The sequence below is a fragment of the Dipodomys spectabilis genome, unplaced genomic scaffold (genome assembly GCF_019054845.1).
Source record: "Dipodomys spectabilis isolate Male_0828 unplaced genomic scaffold, ASM1905484v1 ptg000110l, whole genome shotgun sequence".
NCBI lineage: Eukaryota > Metazoa > Chordata > Mammalia > Rodentia > Heteromyidae > Dipodomys > Dipodomys spectabilis.
Genome location: NW_024870787.1, coordinates 2664932 through 2681824, shown reverse-complemented (window position 1 = coordinate 2681824; position 16893 = coordinate 2664932). Strand labels below are relative to the sequence as shown.

Here is a 16893-nt window from a genome sequence, read left to right as displayed (position 1 = left end):
TTAATAATAATTAGTTTATATCGAGGATAATTTCATGTACATTAATTTGGCATTTTGTTCCATGTTGAGCATAAAACATTATTGCTATAGTTTGTTATTATTTCTGCAAACAGGCAAGTATATGTAAAGAATTACGTTTATCTCATCCATTACTGAAGGAAGAACACCTAAAAGAGAAACCCCTACAAGGAAGACCAGCTCCTACATATTTAGCTTCATTCCTATGTAAGGCCAGTGTTGTCCCCTGTATCCTCACGTTATACATTACAACTCTATACTTGGTCATCCTGTATATCCACTATCATCTATATTGTGACCTAAATGCCCCAGGAATATCAGTTGTTTACTTTTTGAAAAATTTCTCTGTTGCTTAGGTTGGTGTGTGTGTGTGTGTGTGGTTTTACAAAGATCAGAAAGCAACATTTTACATCATTTAGATTACATCTTTTAGGTCATTGTAAGTTGTGGCTAATGGGAGAAATCTCTTGCTATTTTAAAGATGAAACAGAAAATTGTATTTGTGCATGTGCCACAGTTGCTTTATTAGTCTGTAGTTGAACACATAACTTTGATTTATATCTTGCCTGTTGTGAATAATGTGAATAACAGTGAACTACAGATATATTTACGAGTTACCCAGAGAGAATTAATCATATGATTGCTGGGTCAGATGATATTTCAACTTTGCATTTCTTTAGAAAATTGCGTACTACTTTCTACAACGAGATTACTAACCTATATTTTGACCAAGAGTGTAGAAAATTTCCTTTGCTCCACACTCTCACCAACATTATTACCTTTTAAGTTTTTTTTAAAGAGCATGTTTTTACTATGTGCAGTATCCCAGGCTGGCCTTAAGCTGAAATCCTCTTACTCCAATTTCCCAAATGCTTGGAATTACAAGCCTTTACCACCACACCAAGTTCCTTCGAATATTTTTGATAAGAGTTATAATAGTTACGTAGTAGTATCATAGTAATTTTGAATTGTATTTCTCTAATGACTTCTGTTCACACAGCATTAAGCCAGCATAGAAGTGATATTAAACATAACTTTTTAAAGACACTGGTGATTTTCAGGGCATATTCGAAAATATGTCTATTCAGAACTTTTATCGATTTTTATTCAAGTTCCTTGTTAATCTCATCTTTAATCTCTCTATACAAAATCAATAATACATTCCAAGTAGTAGAAAGGAAAAAATTGAGCAACACCTAACATTTTTCAATTTTCAATAACATGATATTGCTTAAATCATTTTTGCTTATGCTTGAGACTATATAACTCAATTTAGTGAAGACTTTTACAAGGCTATATGTATTTAGTTTATATTACTCTGATTGCTTTTTCCAAAGCCTGTGTGTCTAATTTTCCTTGGTTTCTTTCAGTCTCATGTAGTTCAGATTTCAAACTGAAGAATAAATTGAAAGAAGCAACCAAAAAAATAGAGTTCCTCTCATCTGATGATGGCTCTACAAGAATGAGGAAAGAGTTCATCCTGCTAAGGACCTATGATAGGTTATCAAAAAGAGAATTCATTCTTCTAGGTCTTCCCTTTCTTTGCAATTTAACTTAAATAATGAAAAACACAATATACTGCTTAGTTACTTTTAGGCTTTATCAATTTTGAACATTTTCATATGGACCTTAGCTCAGTCTACAATTCCTTCATTATTCTGACCCTGATAGTTTAGCACTATCAAGACATAAGATAAGCAGTTTGATTTACAACATGAGAAGTTATCCACCTGGCTTCCTTGGAAGCACAGCATAGTCAATAGATAACGTTACTTCTGGTGGCTCACTACATGTATTGATTTCTGTAATACATAGCACATTCTGTTTAGTATTAAAAAAAACTGCTGGCTAAACTCAAAGTTCATTAGTAATTTATGTTAAGTATTTCACAAGTTTTATGTCTCTTAGTTCTTAAGAAAACATTTGCTATGATGCTAATGTTATTACCATTTTAGAGTTGAGAAAAATTGTAATTAAGTCACTAAGTGCATGGCCCAAAGACACACAGTGAGGAAGGAAATGAGTCAAAGTTTCCAAAAGCCTTTCAGCAATACAAAAACGGTAGGTGAAATATCTCCATTCTCTTACACTCTCAATTCAATATTCATATTGTCCAATAAATAATAGCATAGCAATTATTGCCCATGGTAATTGTATTCTGTCACATTTTGTCTTCAACACAGATTGTGTTGGTGACATTGGGTTATCGTGCACAGAGCTGAGCTTATAAATTGAGGTCCAAAGAGAGGCAAATTTCTTCTGTCCCACAGTTCCAGTATTCTTTTAAAAAAGTACTAAAACTTTTAAATACCATCACTTACTCTCTTTTAAGAGTCCCAACATGAAATAAATTCACATATAATCACTCCAAAATGCTTTAAAAGTAGGAAATGATAAAACAGTCCCCCGTGAAGTAAATTTTTTTCTACTTTTAAAATTATTCTGAAAGCATTGTGATGGTTGGTCACACGTGTAATCCTGTTTGCTCTGCATAACTACTCAGGACCCTGAGAATTATAGATAAGAGTTGGAAGTCAATCAGGCCAAAAAATTCCTAAGATTATTTTTCCAAAATTTAAATAAACTAGCAAAGGTCCAGGAATGGAAATGTAGCTCATATAGTAGCTCACCAATCTAGAGAGAAAAGGCTTAGCGAGACCATGAAGCCCTGAGTTAAAACTCTGAGCACACCAACATGCAGGCATGCACACACACACACACACACACACACACACACACACACACACACACACACTCACACACTTACTCAAAATATCTTTGGGTCAGTCTTTTCCACTAATTTCTTTTTTGTTTGTTTGTGTGTGTGTGTGTGTGTGTGTGTGTGTGTGTGTGTGTGTGTGTGTGTTTTAATTGTGAAAATACTGTACAGAGGGGTTACAATTACATGGGCAAGATAATGAGCACATTTCTTATCAAGTATTGTAGCCTCCTCCTTTGTTTCCCCTTCCCATCCCTTCCCAGCCTCCCCCCGGCCCCCCACCCAGTCCTCCCCCCCATTAATTTCTTTGTTAACAATATTATATGGGTAAAATAAAATAAACTCTTCCATCTCAGAACATTTTCTAATGTTTTTTATTGTAAAAGTACTGTACAGAGGGGTTAAAGTTACATGAGCAAAGTCATGAGTGCATTTCTTATCAAGCATTGTTACCTCCTCCTATGTTTTTCCCCCCACCATCCCCTCCCCTCCACGTCCACAAGTACACTTCTCATCCCCACACCCCCACACCCCCCAACATGTTGTCTTGTGCATCTCATTGTTACAATGGCTCAACTTTTATCTCTATTTAAGCATTTTGATTTTTCCCTTTCCTTCCCCAAATTAGAGAAGTGTATTTTCAGGATGTAGTTGCACCAACATCAAATCCAGTGAAAACAGGGCTTATACTGTGGGGGAGGACCATATAAAAAACAAAAAAAAACACATTGTACATTATAAATATGTTAGAAACAACAGTAAGAAAGAATAAAAAAAAAACACTTCTGTCCTTATCTTGGGGTTCATTTAGCTTAACATCATCTTATTTAGTAATATGCATATAGCTTTTGATCTTTTCTGCTTATCCCAGTTTTCTGCTTATATTATTTATTGCAAGTAAGGGATACCTTACATATATATACATTCCAATCTATATTTATATTTATGTATATAAATATACATATATATACATATATACAAATATATATACATATATATGTATGTGTAGATAGATAGATAGTTAGATAGATAGGAAAATACATACACACACACGCACACACAAAATTTTCTTGATTCATTCATTTTCTGAGGGGCATCGGGTTTGGTTCCCTATCTTAGCTATGGTAAATAATGCTGCAATAAACACAGCTGTGCTGGTAGTTATAGTATGGTCTTGTTTGATCATTTGGGTGAATGCCCAAAAGTGGGATTGCTGGGTCATAGGGGAGCTCTATGTGGAATCTTTTGAGGAACCGCCATACTTCTTTCCAAGTGGTTGAACAAGTTTTCACTCCCACCAAGAATGGAGTAGGGTTCCCTTCTGTCCACATACCCTCCAGCATCTGTTGTTGTAAAAATGTGGAAATCTTCATGAATTTGCATGTCATCCTTGCGTAGGGGTCATGCTAATTCTCTCTGTATTTTTCCAATTTTAGTGTATGTGTTGCCAAACTGAGCACAGAACATTTTTTATACATAAAGTGGAATTGATTTTCCTAAACTAGAAAATTCAACAAAAATAAGTTCAAAAGACTTGTCGTGAAATTTTAGAACCATATATTTCTTATTTAAGCACACATTTAAGAATAAAGTCAAGTTAGATATGTCAAAAACAAAATAATTCCGGATATTTGTTGTTCAAGAGATGTGTAAGAGTAGAAATTCAATTATTCTATACATGGCACCTGTCATAATGAGCACTGTAGCAAGTGCTAAGGTTTGTTAAAAATTTTACTGTTTTAAATATGTTTAATTTTGGGAATTTGCTTATATGTGCCAAAATTAAGACTGTTCGGCAGGTCATAAAACTTTTCCATAAAGTATTTAAGATTTATGGTAGCAGACATATACTACTAAGTATGTACATTTCAGAGTTTATAGAAACTTTACTATGAGAAGTTACAAAGTCTGTAAAGAAACAGAGAGAAGAGTTAAGATTTTAACTACACAATTTCTGTTAAAACTTGAGGGCTTCTTTTGTATGTTAGTGAGAAAAAAATGATGATATAAGCCATATACAAATGATGAGATGAGCCATAAAGAAAGAGTAATCTTAGTGGGTAACTTTAAAAGCTACCCGTAGCCTACAAAACTCTTGTGAAATCATAATCGTAGCCAGTTTTAAATGTACAGGAATATGAGTAAATAGTAAAATCTAATATGTAGAACACTTCAAAAACTGGAAACACTGGTGTTTGGTTTTTATTTTATTAACCATTAATAATTAATTATTGGTTTTCTTTATTTGTAGCATTGTTTTCCTTTTTGTAATAGAATACAACTTTTCATAACTCATAATCAGGAGGTACTTTGAGAATGTTACTGGGAGGTCCACACCATTTTTTATAGGTGCATGTGAATGTACAAAGAGAAAAATTAAGAACAAAATATTGATTTAAAATTTTCTCAAGTAGAAATCTGAATCAGAAGTGTTGATAAATGTATACACCTAAAATCTTAGTCCTAGGCTGAAGCAGTGTCTTTTCAGAATTGAGGCTACAAATGTGAGAGCTGTGTTTTGTTTAGTTTTTTGGTTTGGTTTTTGTTTTGTGGGGCTTGAACTCTGGAGCCTGAGTGCTGTCCCTCAGCTTTTCAGCTCAAAGATGTTGCTACCACTTGAGCCACAGCACCACTTTTGTCTTTTTCTTCTTCTATGGTGCTGAGGAATCAAACCCAGGACCTCATGCATGCAAGGCAAACACTCTACCACTGAGCCACCTTGCCAGCTTCTGAAAGACTATGTTTTAAGAAATCATCTAAACAACATTTGCTTTCTGGTTTGGGTTATATAATGAAATATATGAATATCTTTTTACATTTTTGTCATTTTTATACTTCTTTTTATTGTGAAAATACTGCACAGAGGAGTAACAATTACATGGGTAAGATAATGAGTACATTACCTTTGTTTCCCCTTCCCATCCCTTCGTATCCTCCCCACCGTCCCCTCAACCAAAGTTGTAAAGTTCTTTTTTCGACATAAAGACTTGTACATCTCATTGTTGAAATGGGTCCTCCTGTATCTCTGTTTTAACGATTTGTTTTTTCCCTTCTCCTCCACATACACCAACTTCATATATTGTGAAAACAAGGGTTATACCAGGGGGGAGGGACATACAAAGCAATAAAAACATAATTTTATAAATATGTTAGAATCCATCACATGAAAGATCTCTCTCTCTCTTTTTTTGTCAGTCGTGGGACTTGAGCTCTAGGCCCGGCAGCTGTCCCTGAGCAATTCAGCTCAAGGCTCATGCTCTACCACTTGAGCCATAGCTCCACTTGTAGTTTTCTGCTTTTTTTTTTTTTGTAATTAAGTGATTACAAAATTTGCCAATTTTCACAGTATTTTGGGATGATGATGCTCATTTAAAGTCACAAATTCATTGTAGCTTTCCTGGAGCAAATTGTCTATCACGGTCTGTAACATATAATGGTGTACACATATACACCATACATGTGATCAGCAGCATGGGGATATTTAATAGTGGTTCGACCAGAGGAGTGGAAGTTCTTTGTTTCTTCTTTTCTTAAGTCCTTCTGCATGGGTGATCTGCAGGCAGCCTCCTTTTTCTCTGGGATTCCAGCAGCCCCTGCTGTGCTGCTTGCCACCAGTAAGCATTGGAGTAGGAGTCTTCGTGCTTCTCTGTTCTGAAATTCTTTTTCTCTCTTTCTTTTTTGTTATTTTCCACCTCCTGTATTTCTCTGGGTGTTCATATTTTTGTTTTTGTCGGTCCCTTGGGGAGGTTAAGCTTAGGAACTCTAACTCTCTTTTTGGTTGGGGAGAGCTGTGGCGTTTCCCTACTGCCCTGTTGCCATCTTGGTCCCCCCTCCCATTTTCATACTTCTAAATTTATACTAACTTTAGCCACTTTATCCTTTGCAAAGTCATGAAATAGATCTGAGAATTTGCTTCTGTGAAGATTGTTTTTGGATTTATTTCTTCTGCTTTCTATCCATTCCCTATTCTCCAGTTAGAATAATTTCAAATAGTAAAAATGGAAAAAGAGAAAAAAATCATGGTGAAAAAACAGAAGTAGAAAATTCACTGGATTTTTTGACCAGTTCAACCAACGTGAACTATTGGGGAATACATGTACACCTCATTCCCACTATTACTCAAAGTCTCTAGTTAGGCAATTCTGATGAAGACAAGGAACTAGATGAAAAAGTGAGGAATGGTATCATTTGCTAGAAAAAAATAGAGAAGTGTCCAACCAAATTTCTTCATTGGGCTGTTAAAAATAATCGGCTTACTACAGTGCAGAGACTACTTTCCAAAAAGGCCACTCATGTGAATACTAGGGATGATGATGAGTATAGCTCTCTTCATCCAGAAGCCTACAGTAGATACTTAGACATAGTGCTTATATGTGGAATGATACCAGAGTGGCTTCTTTCTTACTGCATCATGATGCAGATACCAATGCCCAAACTAAAGAACTCTTGACAACCTTGCATCTTGCTGCTGGGAATAGAAATAACAAAGGTACGCTGGATCTGCTTCTATTGAAATATTATATCAAACCAGGTCAAGAACAACTTGGAAGAAGTTGCATTTGATATTGCCAAAAGGTTAAGTATGTATCACCTCTTTGAAGTTGTGGAAGCCTGCAAAAATTTTTCTCCTAAGTCATAATGGTTTGGTTAAGTTTCTTAAATTTCAAAAATGCCTATCCATCTTTGTGTCCGTACAAAATATTTTCACAATACAAAGCCACATTAATATCTTACTTTAAATATGCATGGATTCCATGCTATTCTTCCAAGTGAATTGCCTAACTTCGATGTCAAAATGTATTCAAGATTTGTTTGTATACATCTATAATGATTTCTGCAGAGTTTGTGATTTTTATAATCAGAAATAATTTTAACTTATCTGTTGAAATGAGTAATACAGAAACTAAAGATATTTCTGTTGCTTGTCTGAAAAAGGATATTTTAAAGTAATCTGTATTCTGTTTGTATAATATCCATAATCTATTTCATTCTCTCCTAGATATAATACTTTTAATTCTACATTGTTTCATAATATATAGGTTCATTAATAAATGTGTCATTTCAGATAGCATTCCGTATAGAAATAGTTTAAGATTCTTTTTTTTCCCCTAGGATCTTATAGTATTTTATTTCTTTGGGATAAATTGAAAATGTTATCTAATTTCAAAAGTTTTGTAAAGGTTATGCTATGTAAAGGCCTTTCTAATGTGATGATTTAATACACTGATGTCAAACTTTCAATTCAATGAATTACATGTATCGTTACAACTGTATTTTTGTAATCAATTTTTAATAACTGTTTTTCATTTCTTGCATCTGAAGAATGAAAAATATGGAATACTACACAAATTTTCATATCATCCTTGTGCAAGTGCCGTGTTAAACTGTGTATTGTAATTAGGGTAGATGTGCTGTTGAAGCATGTAGTATCCTCTAAATTTAAGTAGTTAATGATGCAATCTTTATACAGGCATATATCCTTGGTTGACTATTTGTAACTAGGAAAACTTATTGTTCCTAAAAATGCTATTGATATTACTTCTCTAAAATTCTGTGTATATTGGAAAAAAACTTATATTTTATGTTCGATTGCTCACATTTGCAATTATTTTGTCAATGAGTATTTTAAGTCTTTTTCATTTTAGATTTCATCATACTTTGAAGAATTTAAAGCTAGGTCCAAAGGTGATGGCTTTTCAAGTACTTATTTATCAGCTGAGTTAGCTTTGTGGACGTAAGGATTCAAAGTAAGCCTTGCTTAAGAGCTACTTCTAAACTTCTGCAGCTTAAAAATTCCTAAATGAGATCTTATTGGCACAGATGTCTACCTGACCCTTTACCTGTCTTCCATTTAGGAACAGACGAACCAGAATATCTTACCCTGACAGCATAGATTTTCTTACTGGAACAAAACTAATCTTAATTACAAGGGATCATAGAGACAGGAACAGTTCAGATAGAAATGTTTAGACTAGAAGGTATTTTATCAAAATATAATTGGTTATTATACCTAATATTTCAAAAGTATCTAAAGCCAAGAAGGTGAAAAAATTGTTCATATGCATGATTAACTAATGTCCTGGCCAGTCTACCATCCAACCAGGCAGGAATTTACACTACTGCATTTCTATCACCAAATATTTTCAGAGTTACAAGAGAAGTTTATATGTCTCTCCTCGATATTAGGCCTTAGATTGTTAATGTTTTAATCAATTTAATTTTTTAATCAATTTAATGTTTTAATGTTTTAATTTAATGTTTTAATCAATTTAATGTTTTAATTTAATGTTTTAATCAATTTAATGAATTGGAATATAAATAATTAGGTTTAGAATACATATTAGAATATAAAAATATCAATGCAATATCTTTGGTATAAACTTGTGATACATTCTAATGTTCTTGGTCTTCTGAATTCACATTGCAAAAAAAAATAGTTTTCCTCTAATCTATAAGGGATTTTACGCTGCTACTCTGTTTATTGTTTTAACTCACTGGTCGCAAACTGATTTTCTCCATATTTCTGAAGCATTCCTAATGATTGTACACAAATTTTGCTGATATGGTGTCTACAAGGTATTATTCTTCTGCAGGACCCAAGGGTCCTAGGATCCCAGGTCCCAGTTATCCGCATCATCAGATAACAAGGACAAGATTTCTCACCTAGGCCCATGCAACATGCCAACAGAAAGTAATTGAAAATCCATCTCAATTTCTCATTTCCTATAGTATTTCGGGACCGCAGCAGTAAGCAATTGTGAAATGCAAGACAACTTAAAATGAAAGATGAGATCACAATATCTGAGAGAAAGTACAATAATTACAACTTTAAATTTACAGATGCCCAGCCCATATGAGTGAACAAGATCACAAATGTCACAAAATTATTTTTAATACCCCTCTCCTAATGATTACTGAAAGATTTCAGTCCAGTATAAGTAGGCCTAAAAATTGTTCTGGGAACGATAGATCCATAATTGGTCTACCAAGGCTAGGAAAACTTTACTTACAGGTCAATTATAATTCAGAAAAACATTAATTGAGAAGATCCTTAATGCTTCAAACTACTGGTACTACAGTAAATCTTGGTTCTGTAGTATAAAAATGCTATCATTCTCAAGGCAATGATAACCTACCTTTAATCTCCTGAAAATATATTCTTTTTCAAAACTTTTTAAAATCACATTCACCAAAATAACATTTGACAAGTAAAGGATACTTAGTGACATTACAAGTTTTACAAGTGTAGGGAGCAAGTTACAATAGAGTTGAATTATTTACCCAGCACTTAAGCCAAACACGTTCAACCATTCATTAAAGTGTAGAAATAGTACCCCCCAATATTTGTTTTGTTCAGTAGGTGCCTTCCAAAAATGTGTTTAATCGATCAGCCTCCCATAATTCAAATCCAAACACTAGCTAATAAAGTAAATTTCATCACTTAATAAGGTACATTTTAAAAAGTCACAAATAGTTGCCTTATCATATGTTGTTTTATGTTTTCCCTATCTGTCTAATATAGTATGAAATAAGACTTTAAATCTTGAATATGGGTACTCATCAGAGATGTGACAAATATAAAATCTGTCTTCTATTTCAATCACATTCCTCTATAGTAGTAAATTTTAGTTTTCTTCCTTTTCCAAAACTTATAGGTAGTAGAAAATATTATCCCATGTCAAATAAAATAATCACAAAACTTTGTACAAATCCATTCATAAAAACTGGTAGCTAGGAATATATTCTGAGCCATTTTTAAACTTTCTTGTTGACTAAAGATTAATCTTCCAAATGAATGAGAATATTATCACATCTCCAGTCTTGCAAATTGTTATTGCAGATGAATGAAATATGGAAATATAAGCTGACATACGTTCAAGTATATGCAGGATTGAAACTCCATGGAATGTATATAAACCTTTCAAAGTATTAACAGATAGTTTAACAGAATAACTATCAGGAAGATGAAACCAGAAAGGAATAATAGTAAAAACATAGAATGAATGAAAAATGGAACAAGGGGCAAGTACACCTAGAATACTCAATGTACACATGTGACAAAAGAAGTGGTAGATCTGAAATAAATCTTGGAGAAGGGGTTGGTTGAGAATGATAGAAGGAGTCACTCTGACCCAGGAGCATTGGAAAATTAGATAGACATATTTATTGTAATACACTTGAAAACATTTTGAAATTCAGTTAAAAACATAACAAAAAACAAAAACACACAAAAATCACAAGCAAACAGCAACCTCTAGATAGGATAAATATGACCTCTCAAAATTTTAAATATTTAATGAAGGTTAGTCTTGGGAAAGGAAACAAAACTGTTCAAAGAGGGAAGTTTAGGGTAGCAGAGAATTTTGAACAGATTTAAATAGATTGTCTAAGGTTATAAATCACCTGCATCTGCTGCAAATATTTTCTTCTCTGAGTTCTCTTTCTCTGCACTGGATACTCCAGTCCTAAGCCACACTTGATAGCTTGTGAAGATAATTTGGAAGAAACAAGATCAAGAACCCATTACACTACTGGAGACACAACACTCCTCTATATGTTCTCTCATCTCTCTTCACTACTCTTTCATCATTCTTTTAAGTCAAGTGATTTTGAATTATATCTTTCCTTTTTGTTCTGGCAAAGTAATTTGTCAAACTAATTCACTAAATTTTATTTACCATTTTTTTCTATCATGCTGTTATCTTGTCCAAGAGAGTGCATTAAACTTTACCCTTGCATTTGGTTGCCACGAAAACCCAACATCTATATTAATAAGGACAAACTCTAATGTAAAACTTTGTCTCTGAAAAAAACATTCCAAGGAGCTGTGATCACAAATATTTAGCTATACTTTTTCTTTTACCGTGAAAGTCTTCTTGTATTTAAAGTGCCCACAAAAATAAGGACTCCACCACTTTTGGATTCAATATCTTCTAACCTCAAAGATATATTTTGCTAACAAGATGCTTTGAGGAAACCGAAGAATACTCCACTTTTATATTCTCTCTTAAGACTCTCCTTAGGCTTGGAAAAAATTATGTGAAGTGAAGTAAGCCAAGCCCAAAGAAACAGAGGTCCCATGGTTTTCCTTATTTGCAATAGTTAGTATCTGTATGAGTCAAGCAGAAAAGGTCAGATAAGGTTATAGGAAAATGAACCATAAGATATGTATATAAATTTTTTTATTTCATGCATTTGTTTCCAATGCATTTATAAGATTATTTCTTTGTTGTTTTGTATGTCCCTCCCCCACAATATAACCCCTGCTTTCATTGTATTTGATACAGTTGGGGTCGTTGCAACAATGAGAAGTACAAGTTGACATGTCGAAAATGAATTTTACAACTTTGGTGTGGGGATGGAGGGGTGGGGCAGGCTTGGGTGAGGGGGGAGTCTGGGAAGGGATGGGAAGGGGAAACAAAGGAGGAGGCTACAATGCTTGATAAGAAATGTACTCACTATCTTGCCCATGTAATTGTGACCCCTCTGTACAGTTTTTTTCACAATAAAAAAAGACTCCCCTTAGATACCATATGAGGAACAGTGAAGATATTTTTTGTAAAATTATTTCAATAGACGGAAGTGGCACTGTACTCAAGTGGTAGAGCACTCGCCTTGAGCTGAAGAGTTGAGGGACAGCGCCCAGGCCCAGAGTTCAAGCCCCATGACCGACAAGAAAAAAAATCATTTCAATAGATTATTTTTCTCTTGGTCTTGCATTTGCTCAACAAGATGTATGGAGAAGAATAGAGTTAAATCATCCATACATTGTGACAGTGTCTGTTACAACGGACAATAATTCTTTGTCCTACTTCTATGTTCTCCTCTTAGCTCTTGCCTGATTTCCAATTAATCACAGCTTCTTGGCTTCAAGTCTAGTGAAACTGAAGGACTATAAGGCATCCCCCACTGCTACATCATCTTGGTTTCTCTTTTTAAACTTTTTTATTTGGATGTGGAATTTATTTTCATGTCTTCACTCAATCTGTTCTGCATTGTAGTGAGCCAAATAGGCTCTGTAAAATCACTTTAGGTAGCAAAAATATTAACACAATCTATTTCAAAAAGTTTTGGAATCCCTCTACTGCTGAAATTAATACTCTTAGCCAGGGCTTCTAAGAATGTGTTTTCTTATTTGCTCAATTATTTTCTGATCCCAAAACTTTTTGGCTTATGTAATAAGAGAAGTCTTCACTATGTCATGTTAATAAGGATATTATATTTTGTGAGCTACTTAGAAATGAGAAATCATTGGTTTAAGATATCCAATCAGATTTTTTTTTCTTTGTTTCAGTGCTTCACATGCAAAGACATTGTGGAAAGTATTTTAATCAGAAAAGTGTATATCCAGTACCTGCTTTCATTGTGGAGGGCACTTTCTCCCTAAATATTTTGACCCAAATTATTTTTTTTTCAGAGAATTACTGTTTGGTAATTAAAGGTCAATTCATAAATTTTGATGCCTTTTTAAAAAGAAGTTTGAATTTAAATTCCAGTACAACATTGTTTCACAGTGAGAGTATGTTTTCTGGGTAAGGACAATTCTCACGGGAACCTACAGGATTTATAGCAAGGTTTGTGAAGTTTGTTTGTTTACTGTGAAAATGAGCCATCTTCATCCACATTGCTCCCTCTCAGCTTAGTCTCCATGGATTTCTTTGCATGAAAGCCTATTTTCCCAGGCAATTTTAAATTTTCTTAATAAGCTAAGTTGTTAAAAAGTTTGAACAGTTAAAATTTACCTATCACAATTTTTAAACTTTTTTGAAATTCCTTTATCAGAATTGCGAATTCACCAATCCTAATTCCACCTTACCATCAAAAACACTTAACATATTATTGTCATGATAAAGTGTCGGTGAAAATATTATTTTCCAGTGGTTTTGTAATGCATATATATGATCATATAAGCTGATGCTGAGCAAAATGAACTCCAAGATATGGAAACAGATATTTATTTGCAGTTGTTGTTTTTAATGTACTATGTGATTTCTATTTTCTTTGGGGTTTTCCCTTATTGTTTATCCCCTGCTGTATTTGATTTTGATACCCTGTGTATTGTGTATACCTTTACCTTAATTAGGGAAGGGAAGATGAACAACAAAATGGCGAGACAAGACAATATGTTGAAAATGTACATTACAACTTTTGACGGGTTTGGGTGTGAAGGAAAACTGTGAGAAAAATGAGAGAGGGGTAACTATTTTGAAAAGTTATGTATTCACTACCTTACAATTACTGCAACCCCACTGTACATCACTTTGACAATAAAATTAAATTCAAAAAATAAGCTGCATAAAATATAATTTCACTGTATTGGTATAGTACATATAATTCTTTGTGTAGTAACTTTTTAAAAATCAACACTATTTGGCATCTAATTTGAATTAATTACCCCTTTTTAATCAGAGGACCATCAACTTGAATCCAACTAGACAATATTTTCACAATATACTTGCCAATATTTTGAAAAAAGAATAAGTTTATTACTTTCTCATACAAAAACCAAAAACATTGTAATTCTATAGAAACCCATAACTTTTGAAAGAAAATGCATTGTTAAGAGGAGAGAATATATGTGTTCTTCAAAATTCCTATGACTGATACCTACTCATTTTCAAATTCTGAACTTTCCATATCTGTTTGCATGTTATGAAATTCTGCAATAAATGCAGTTTCCAATGGGATGTTACAGATTGAGAAGTCAACAGAAAAATAGCCACATTGGTGTAGAGGATAAAACAATGAAGCAGCTTAATAATTAATTCTTCAAGAGTAAGCAATTGTTTATCATATTAAGCTATTATTTCTATGACCATCAATCCCAAGATTTATCTCATAAAGTCATCCTAGCCCAACAGTTTCCAACATGTAGTGTGCACCTCAAAATTCCCTTAATTCACATCATGAATAGCTTATCTCTATTGTGAAAAAATACTACACCTCTGCTAATGTGATGCCCTCCGTGTTCTGGAAAGAACACCACAATAAACTGGGCTGTATCATTTTTCCACCAGTGGTATTCTTGAGATCAAAATACTTGCAAAAATTATTTACATTTATTCTTTTTTAACTATCATAGATATTCAGGATGTTAAGATCGGAAGAGTACAGTTCAAAGCCCACCCTGTCAGGAATGTTCCCTAGATTCTTATATCCAATAAACTTCTCAGAAAAAGCCAGACATAAGTGGCACTGAAATTGAAATGGGAGGGCAGGAGCCTTGAGCATAAACAGGCTCAGAGACAGTGTCCAGGCCCAGAGTTCAAGCCGTAGGACAAACCAATAAAACAAAAACTAAAACAAACCCCAAACCTAAGCATTATTTTTCATTGTACACAAAGGTACCTAATTAAGGAAATTGCTTCCTGTGTTACATGCAGGTAGAAGAAAGAAGATGTCACAAAATTATTCTCTTTATAGCATGTTATACCACAGCCTCAAAAATTGCTGTCTTTCTAAATTTATAAATTTATATAATCTATTTGTTGGCAACTCTGTCTATATTATTCACATTATCATTTCATACATGAACTGTTAGAATTATCTGTTAACTAAGTTCTAATTACAACTCACTTGAAAGAATATTTTACGCAAATAGAATGCAAGAATCATTTGTGAATTTGTCAATTAAACCCTCTATTAAAAAGAATTTTGTAGTATCCTATAGAATATGAAATTAAAAACATTTAATTTAAATCTGAATTCTAATTTAGCAAGATCTACAAAGTCCTACATTAGTCAAACTTTGCTTTTTCTCTGGGCTTAAGCTTTTGTAATCCTTCATTAATTCTTTGGAATCCAATAGAATTATGATAACTTTGGATGGGAATTTTGCATGGAAATAATGAGCCATTTGTAATGAAGAGAGCATTTAAAACACAACTGAGGATTATATATGAGTTGCATTGCAATAGGAAACTTGACTTCTCAAATCATAGTGACAAAATTAGCCCAAACTTCCAACTGTGCACTCCTTTCTTGTTTGGTTTGTTTTATTAAGACAAAATTATATTACCTGGTCCAAGGAATGTATCACTATGTAATTCCACTCTCTAATCTCCTGTCTTAGTCTGAGTGCTAGAATTCTAGCCTTGTATCACACTGCCTTGGCATAGTTTCTTGGTTTATTTAATCTAGATACAGACTAGCAATTCTGAACTTCTCCAGTGATACTATCCACTAGACTTCTCAGACTGTTCATGGACTATTTTCAAAGATGTTCTAACCTTTGACACAGGATACGAACATTTTCAAATGCACCTGCGGGGTCTCTGATTCATTCCTCCATGGATCTGAGCCCCTTAATAATGATTACTTGACTCTCTTACTATTTCTGGTCCCAACCTAGATAATATTCTCAAACTTCTTTGAAGAAAGTTCACTTGAAGACTTTCTAATTTTAAAAATTATCACTTGATTCTAGTCTTACTCAGGACATATTTTCTATTGTTTTCTAACTTTTCTACATATTCTGAGAGTTGCTTCATTTGTGTATTTGTGTGTGCACATATAAGTGCCTCTGTGTGTATGTGTATTTTAATATGTATGTATGCAAAAGCCTCAAGCTCTTATTCATCATTCTTGCTCATGACTCATATTCCATCACCTAAGCCATTTGTCCAATCTAGCTTTTGGCTGGTTAATTATAGATAGTGTCTCAAAAACTGGTCTGCCCAGGCTGGATGTAAACTGAACTTCCCAGACTCCTTTCCATTCTTAGGTTTTATTTATCCCATAGAATCAACTTTTAAACTACAAACATTTTTATGAGTATAAAGTCTATACTGCAGCCCAGATTTTTAACTCAAGAATCCATATAATGATAGATGAACATACACATTACATATGCTGAGTGTACACTGTTAGTAATGTGATCCTAAGCTGGGTGGTGGTGAGATCTGAGGACTGGGGTTCAAAGCCAGCCCAGGTAGAAAAGTCCCCGAGACTCTTTTCTTCAATTAACTGAAGAAAACTGGAAGAAGCACTGTGGCTCAAGTGGTAGAGCATTAGCCTGGAGTGGAATAGCAGAGGGACAGTGCCCAGGCCCAGAGTTCAATTGCCAAGATGACCACCAACAAAAAAAATATATAAGTAAAGGATAGAAAAAGAAATGTCATCTTAGCCACCAGTTCATTGCTAGTATAATCCCTGCT

General features: G+C 33.8%; 1 non-coding gene across 1 annotated transcript; it reads right to left on the bottom strand.

The window, feature by feature from the left end:
* Positions 1–4090: 4090 nt before the first annotated feature.
* On the bottom strand, positions 4091–4197 carry LOC122114772. The gene has a single exon (XR_006148639.1). It is a non-coding gene; the product is annotated as a U6 spliceosomal RNA (small nuclear RNA).
* Positions 4198–16893: the final 12696 nt, after the last annotated feature.